Genomic DNA, 8047 nt, shown 5'->3' with positions numbered 1-8047 from the left:
AGGTTGTTGCTGAAAAAGAACAAATCAAGAAAATCAATGAGCAGTTGAAGGCAAGTCAGGGAGATGAACCCCAAAAATCTGAAGACTCTTCCAAATTTGCAACTGAGGGGGAAAAACTGTTTCATCTGAAACAAAACAGGTAACATCTGGCCCTAAAGTTACTCCTTAAATCGTCTCTGAAGTTGCTACAAATCTGGAAACTAGGTTTGTTCTAATAGGAACTGTGGCTGGGGTTGAAACCACTGAGTCTAGGAAATTTGGTGGTAAAAATAAAAAGGGAAAAGAAAAGGAGAGTGGGGCTGTTCAAGGTGATGTGAGGGGAATGGGTCAAGGAGTAGCTGAATCTTCATCCACTCTTGTTGGTTTGAGTGAAGAAACAGGTGTTATGGTAATAAGGAGTGAGGAATCCGCTGGAGAAGAAGAGAATGTGAGAGAAAAGGGGGAAAGCGGGTCTGGAGAAGCTGTTGAGGGGTTGGCTAGATTGGGGAAGAATGTTCAAGAACCTGTTCCATCTGAACAGGAACCCCTTGCAGACCTACTGAAAAAGGTGTTTGACAGCTACAAACCTAAAAAGAAAAGGAGTTCAACAGTTAAGATCCCTGGTACTGCTAGGGCAAACAAGAAGAGAAAAGTTGCATCTTCTATCCCTGTAGAGACTCCTCCTACAAGAGGAAGAGCTACAAGGAGTTAGAAGAAGTAGAGTGAGGTTAAATTGGAAAAAGCCTTAGAAGAAAGTAAGAGAAAAGTTGTTGCTAAGGGAAAGAAGAAGATGGTTGAGCCTGTTGAGGCAGTTGAAATTGAGGAGATGGACCTGGTTCTTTGTGATGAAGAGGAGGCAGAAGAAATGGAGGTTGTGACTCCGAAGGCAAAGAAAGTCAAGACTTCCACAAAGAAGTCTGTTTAAAAAACACAGTCTGCAGAGCCCTCTACTTTGGCTAAAAGAACCAGGCTTGTATTTAAATCTAGAAAAGTGAAAATAATGGAGGAAGAAGAATGGAGTGGAAAATAATCTAGAAAAGAGAGCTAGTGCAAAGACTTTAGCTCTTGTTGAGTCACTTTTAACAACCCACAACCCTTTCTTGTTAGCTAAAGCGTAGAAATTGATAAATTGTCTAGCTTCCTTCACATCCTTAAATGTCATCCTAAGCTCCAACTCCTTGAAGTTTTCTAACCTATCAGAAACTACTCTCCTCCTTTGCTTGTTAATGCTCTCAAGTTCTTCATAATCATAGCCATTATAATCAGATTCAAAAAAATTATAGGAACCAAGGCTATGTTCACAATCACTAGCTACTTCAACATCTACACCATAAGTTTCAGTATGGTATGTAATGTCTTGTGCATTGACTGTCAATTCAGACTCAGGAGAAATTATTTATCAATAATCCGTCAACAGTGGGTCACATGTAAAAGAGGAGACAAAAAAATAGAGTCCAAATCAGTCATTTGTGTATAACATGCATATCAAGCAAATGCATGTGGCCTTTATACATGTGTATTAAACAAACCTAAAACCCCACCGAAAAAATTTAAATCAAGATAAAAGAGCAAAATACAACTTATCTTGATGTATTATATCACTCTTCAGACGGAACTTTAGTTGAAATTCTCCTTCGATCCACCGTACTTCACTAGTCAGAAAACCCTAGGAGAGCCGATTGAACAAGAGAAGGAAAATGGGGGAAATAACAATGAAAGGTCTGATTTTTTTGGTTAAAAGATATTAAGTGAAGGGGGTAAAAAGGTGGGGAGGGGTGGGTGAAATAAGTCAGGTGGGGGATGGTAAAATAATATTGGGGGGTGGGTTGATTAAGACACCTGTCATTTCATGATTCTTTTGGACAAAGTAAATATTTTAATTAGTAGATGTTAGTGGAAAAGGGTAGAATTAGGTTCATTCTTTAACGGTAGGGGTATTAGTAGGCTCGAGTTGAAACGGAGGTTATAATTGATCCATTTCGAATACCACAGAGTCATTTTTGTGCTTTTTCCCTAGAATAAATACAACAGAAAATCAAGTGTAGATTAGAGATGTTACGGGGTACAAAAAGGAGCTAGTAGATAGTAAGTGTTATTCCACAAATATATAATTAGCTATTCTTTCTTTGAGGCGTAGTTGACTATTAACAACCTTCCTAGAAGGAAGTTAAAGTTCTAGGTGCTTTTTGGGTGCATCAATTTGGTTGTTGGTATGGTAATTTCACATTTATTACCAAAAAAAAGTAAAAAAAGCTTTTACATTTGAAGAGCGAAAAATCCCATAAAACAAGTGTTGGTAATAAACTACAGAAGAAGTGAATTTGTATTTCTTTAGTTAGCATTGGTTTCAAGTTGGTTCTAATTTGGGCTTTGTTTGAGTTACTATTTAAGAGAAACTTATGGGCTATAAAATTTATTGTTCATTAAAAGTTTTAGGGGAACATATTTAGCTATACTATAATAGAAATCTATTTACCACTTTTATTTAGGTTCATACTTAATTACATTTTATATCTATTTTTACCATTTATGTATAAAATCATAAAAGAGAAGAAAAGGGAAGATTTCTTAAATTTAGCATTCCACTCTCTCTCTTTCACCAATCTCCTTCCTAAAAATTTGAATTTCATCTTTTTTTTCAAAATATTTCACATCTCATTCTCTCCATCCCATACTTATCACGCAAAATCGGTACTTCTCTCGGAATGCAAACGAAAATGGCAAAAACTTTATATCTAAAATTGTAGCAGCAAAGAGTTCTCCATTGAATCTATTAACAAGTTTTGAAACTTTGAATTCAATATTCGGAATTTACTAATTTGTGATTTATTTGAATTTGGTGTTCTTGCAAATGATGGATATTATACCTTGTAGTTTATATCACAATTTTGAGAAAAATTGATTAAGTTTAGAGTTGGGAGTTGGTTTTAGGTAAAACTTCAGACTGAAACTCGAACGAAACGAAGTTGAAGGAATTGTATGATAAATGTATCATAATTAATTTAGAATTATGTCACAATTGTATTTAAATTGTATCTTACTTTTATCTGATATATCAACACCTAAAACAAAATCTAATGCAATTTTAATATAATTATAATATAATATTAAATCAGATTTTAAGTTTAGAGTTGTGATTGAAACTTGAAGAAGAAGAAGGTCACAATTGTATCATAAATTTTCAGAATGTATCGGAGTTTGTATCACAATTGTGTCTGATAATTGTATTAGTAATGTATCCGGTATTATTTTAGGTATTAATATATCATATATAAGTTAGATATAATTGTGATACAAGTATGATACATTTATGATACAATTATATTTTAGGTATTGATGTATCAGATACAATTCTGATACAATTTTAATACAGTTATCATGCAATTCCTGCAACTTCTTCTTCTTCGAGTTTCAATCTAAATTTTTACCTAAAACCAGCTCTATACTTAACCAATCTCCCTCAAAATTTTAAACTCTAATATCAAATTCAAAGCTTCAAAACTTTTTTATTTAATATTTAGCAGCCATATTAATTTAAATTAATCTACTACTTATTTTTCTCATTAATAAAATTTCGTACAGTAAACTTTGTGTGTGTTGATGAGTGCCAAACATTATATGTGATTTTCATCGTAGAAAATAGGGACCACCATTAAGTGAAAAACTACGTAAATTGGCAGTCAAATTTGCATAGAAAAAGAGGGAGAGAGGAGAGAAGGAAAAAAAGGAAGGATATAATTGAAGACATTAATAATAGGATGAGAGCTTTTAAGGGGGATAGTATATAAATTGTTAAAAAAGTTAAGATAATTATTGAAAACTGAAAATTTTTGAGAAAAAAGTGTTAAATAAGTCCTTACTATAGTATTGTTTACCCTAAAATTCGAGTAACAATTAAACTTATTTAGTGATTTTAAGTATACGTGATTTAATTCAATACCAATTGATAAACAAGGAATTAAAAAGATAATCTGAATAATAAAATAAATCAAACCAGTGTTCTAGCAGAGCTTTCGACCTCGATTCGAGATGGTCTCGAGGTTGGATAAGGAGAACAATAAAAAACAGAAAAATAAACAATGATGAACAGTAATAGATAGTAAGTGAAATAGAGAGCAACGTTTTTTATAGATGTTTCTCAGTGAATCTTCTCCTACAAATGAACGAGGTCTTTATTTATATAGTAGAGGAATCCTAAATAAGGTACAATTATTATAACGAAAACAAATCTCATGATTGGCGTCAATAACCGCTTGATTCGATCTGATCCGGGATTTCTGCCGAGATCTTCGGTCGGTTACTAATATTTCGCCATTCCATTATTACGCCTTACTCGAAGTCGGTCACGCTCGGTCTCGATCTTCAGTGAGCACTTCGATCTTCATGCTCCATACTCTGCCATTGAGCTCGAGCCTGGTCTATTACGAGCTTACTCTCGAGGGAGCTCCTCGTGCCTATGAAATCGGACATGCCCGATTTCGACCGAATACAGATAGTCCCTGCATTTCTTGGAATAAAATGATAAGAAATGCTTTGAGCCTTGATTTTCTGAAACCTCGATCATGACGTCATCCTTATGACGTAAGTGACGGATGTAATCGAAATGTCCCTCAGTTCAGTTCCCCAAATCATTAATGCTTGTAAGTTAGCGGTCGGCCACTAACGCCACCGAACCATTGCCATGAACCTATAAATACATGCTCCTTCATTGAATCAAACTTTACTTTTGCTCTAATCAAACCTCTAAGTATTCTCACTTTTTTCGTCTCCTCATTATTGTCGTCTGTAGAGCCACCGTCGTTGACACTGAAACCACCAGTTTTTCATCTTTCTTGGTTCTTATTTACTTATACAAATGGCGAAAACCTCAAAGACTGTACCGCAGAAGAAAAAAGCTTCTTGCTCCTCTTCACGACCGTCCGACAGCAAGGGGCCGGTGGAGCCGCTTCCCTATGAATATGCTCCCGGCCCGTATACTCTAAAATTCGACTTCAAGATCGAAAACCCTTCATCGATCCCGGGCCAATGTGAACAAGTGTCGATGTACATGTGCACAATATCGAAGAGCCACCTCGAGGCCATGAAGAGGGACTGCAACTAGGGTCCCGAGGTCGTGGTGCAAATTCCTGCTCCCGAAGAGAGCATCACCACTTATGTGGAGGGGTTCTTAAGTGTTTACACTTACCCCTTCACATTGGGTCCCCTCGACCTAATGATTATTAATCTCTGTAAAAGATATCAGGTCACCATCGATCAAATCTACCCCTCTCTATGGCGCATAGTAATCATGCTGCGCTTTTTCTCTAGCAAGGTCGAGGGGCTAGAATTTACTCTAAATCACCTCATGCGGTATACCGGCCTCAAATCTACCGAGGACTAATCAGGCTCCAACGCCGAGCAACGAAGGCCTTAATCTCGAGCATCGACGAGGACAAGGATCGGGGTTGGATGAGCCATTTTATACGGGTGAGGACCTGCGACATTATCCCAGAAGAGAAGATGTCGTTCCTCGATGAGTGGAACTTCAACCGTAAGCGATCTTTTCAACTTTGTTCTTTGTACCTTCTTCGACTTCGCCTGATATCCCCTTTCGACATGCAGCTATTCCTTGGATGCCTCAAGCGGTACCTGACCTTGAAGATTGGGTTCGGAAGTTAGCCTCAACTTCCACATATGCCGAGCGCGCATGGCGTGATTTGGCAAAGGGCAAATGAGAGGCCAAGAACCACGGTAGGGATCTCCTTTTTCATGTTCTAAAACACCTTTTATACTCCATTCATCATTAATTTTCTTTCATACAGGCCTGACCAAGGATGCCATTTTGAGGTCTTCAAGTGGCGAGGAAGAAAATAAGTCCCCGGTTTTGAAGCCGGGGGAAGACAAGAAGAGGAAAACTGTCTCGCAGTCTGAGGACCCCAAGACCAAACCTCGAAGGGTGAGGAGGAAAGTAATTGCTCTCACGATGGACCCAGTCTAAAAATTGAGAGACGAAGAAGAGGAAGAAGAGAAAAATGCCTCGCCACTGATGGTCCGACCTAGGAAAGCCGTCGAGGTCACCAAACCTTCTAAGCCGACGGCGGCTGCTAAAATCAAGCCTCGTGTCGAGGAGGCTTCCAAAAAGAAATCGGGTGAGGATCCCGAATTACCAGAGGTCGAGACTGTTTCTCGGCCATATGCAACTACACCGGACGGGGCCGGTTCTAAGACCCCGAAAATCGATCAGAGCGTCCCGAGCGACTTGCTCGGGACCATGACAGCATGTCACTTGCCTTCTCTTCCGACCTTTTCTGATGAGGCACTAAGGGAAGCTCGTGAGTTGAAGACCCCTAATATAGGCGGAGGCTCTAGTGTAGGGGATCCCTTTCGGGATTGCTTTACTGGAGTCGATGATACCTTTGATATCGGTGACGCTTCTATTCTTTTAGAAGAGGCCCAACGTCTCTTATCTCGGGTAAGAATCAGTTTACTGCACTTCTTTTCTTTACTCTTTTTTTTCTTTTTCTCTAAATCTAACTTGTGTTTTCCTTTTTTATATAGGCCTTCGCCAAGTTTCGAGCTGACCTCAGCCAGTGTGAAACCGAGCTCCAAAAGGTCTCGGAGGAGAGGAATGCTCTGAAGCTTCTTTGCGGCCAAAAAGACGAAACTATAAAGGACCTTCAAGCGGATTTGGCCAAGGCTCATGAGGAAGAGGCCGAGCTAGATAAGCAGGTGAGCATCCTTTTGATAAAGTACGGACTCGACCCAACTGTGGAGGCTAATACTTCATTATCTCAGCTGCAGCAAAAGGTTGAAAGGATCGAGCTGCTTCGTGGAGAAGTTGATCAGGTAAAGGCCGATTGTGATAGGTGGAAGGAGAATATGGACCGCCTAGCTGCGGAAAAAGAAACCACCTTGGCCAAACTATCATCGGCCGAGGTTCAACTTTGGGGAATCAAAGAGAAAAGTTCGGCCCAAGCCAAGAGGATCGAGAAGCTTGAAACCGGGCTTGCTAAGGCCAAGGCGGAGATCGAGAAGACAAAGGTCATGGCAGACAAGTCCATTTCAATGTATCGGGCCAATGCTGAGGCTGCTCAAATACAACTAAAAGAGGCTTATGATCGAGAGCAATTGATCATTGACTCGGCAAAATGTCAATCCCGGAGGAAAACCCTCGAGGAAATCCATACTCGAGGTTTTGACCTCTCCAAGGAGATAGCCCGAGCTAAGGTGCTTGAAGATGAAGCCAAGCAGCTTGCCTCCTTCGATGACGAAGACGATGATGAAGAAGGCAGTCGAGGCGGATCTGATGAGGGGCCTGAAGGGGAAGTTCTCCCGGAGAAGAGGTCAAAATCGGCCGTAGTTAGGGCTTAATTTCTCTTTTTGTAAGACCTTGACCGATCTTTTGTACATAATATTTTTCCACTATATAATAGAAAAACTTCTCTTGAACGTCTTCTCAGTTTTATGTTCAAACGTGTTTTGTGCTTTTGCCTTGTAAAATTTTTGTTGTTGCAGCTTCTGTAATAGAGCGAACACTAATTCGAACTTTAGAATAAACCCTTAGGTTTTTAGACGTGCAAGGGCGAGTCCCCGAGCTCAATAATATGTTCGAGATTTCAGATGGCTTGATCGATGCCATGACTGCACTGTTTTTATAACTAAGTTTGAGTATGTTTCGAACTTAGCATAGAGTAAACCCTTAGGTTTTTTTTATCTAATAATGGGTAATTTTCGAACTTACAGTAACATACCCTTTAAGGTTTTATGTCGGATCCTTGAGCTAAATTCAAGTCAACTTTATTTGAACTCGGAATAGTGGAACCCTTAGGTCCGAGTTGAGTGAGAACAAAGTCTCGAACTCTAAGTGTATTGGCCCTTATGCCATTTTAGGTTGGGCCCATATGGCCTCTAAAAGACGGCTATTATTTTTCCATTTTTTGGGTTAAAAGACTTAATAAAAATTTCTTTATGCCTTAGCATGTATTTTACTCATTGGGTTTTTTGAGGGTCCGATGTCAGTTGAAACCTTTTTGCTTTTTGTGCCTTAGCATGTTTGTGTTAAAAATAGTTTGATACCTCTTAACGTTTT

This window comes from Nicotiana tabacum, chromosome 22, assembly GCF_000715075.1.
Source record: "Nicotiana tabacum cultivar K326 chromosome 22, ASM71507v2, whole genome shotgun sequence".
Taxonomy (NCBI): domain Eukaryota; kingdom Viridiplantae; phylum Streptophyta; class Magnoliopsida; order Solanales; family Solanaceae; genus Nicotiana; species Nicotiana tabacum.
This window is presented reverse-complemented; position numbering follows the sequence as displayed.